Below are 1071 nucleotides of genomic sequence, written 5' to 3'. Positions count from 1 at the left end.
GTCAGTCGCAATTTTATTAAAAAAAAAAAAGCGTTTTAATTTCATTTTCTAAATTTTCCCGAATCGATCCCTCCCTTTTTTGTTTAAATAAATAAATAATAATAATAATGATGATGATGATGATTATGAAGAAGAAGATAGAGATGATGATGATAATGATGATGATAATTTCGTTTCATTTTTAACGCATGAGTAACAAAAAATTTAACGAAGCAAACAAACAGAAAACAAACAAGAAAAGTGTTAAAAAATAAAAAAAATAAAAACAAAACAAAAAAATCGTTATTATTATTATCATTATGATTATCATTCCTTTCATTTTGTTATTTTTGCTATGGGAAAGATTTTTCGTTTCCAATCAAATTAATTGAATAATTATTAAATGGCGGAAAACACGGATTCGCACAATTTATTTATAACATTTGAAAAATAAAAAAACACATTTTTACCTTTTTTTTCCATTTTCTCGAAATATTCGAACAAAGTCGCTGAACACGACGAACGCTCAACCGAAAAATTTATTTGTGCTCTCGTTAATTATTATTATTATTATTAGCATCGTTTTAAAATGCTTCGAGTGACAATTAGCTAATTGCCACGTTTCCATGCATTCACAACCTTTTATTTTTATTATATTCATCATCGACCCATCGTACGTTTTCTTTCTACTGCCACTTTACTCCCACCATCGTGTCTCCTTCCTTCCTTTTTCTTCTTCTTTCCATCTATTTCTAAATTTCCCCCCCCCCTGTCTCTTTCTGAGCGTTTCTTTTATTTTTTTTTCATTCCAGTCACTCGATTGCCCTTCTCTCGAATTTACATATCGATAAAAAAAAATATCGATATATCGATAATATTGATTAAACCAATTTTTTTTTCTTTTTTTTTACCCGAAAACTGGAAAACGTTTAAAAAAAAATTCGCTGTCGTTTTTTTTTCATACTTTTTTTCTCGCCTTTCTTTGTTCTCCCTCCCCCCGCCAACGTTTTCCAATTTTAATAATAATAATAATTAAAGGAAATAACCATCACGTGAGAGTTTCCGGTGGTAAATAAAAAAAAAATATCGTTT

Source organism: Pediculus humanus, genomic scaffold (assembly GCF_000006295.1).
Source record: "Pediculus humanus corporis 1103172108256 genomic scaffold, whole genome shotgun sequence".
Taxonomy (NCBI): Eukaryota; Metazoa; Arthropoda; class Insecta; order Psocodea; family Pediculidae; genus Pediculus; species Pediculus humanus.
The sequence above is the reverse complement of the archived record's forward strand: the minus strand, read 5'-3'. Positions refer to the sequence as shown.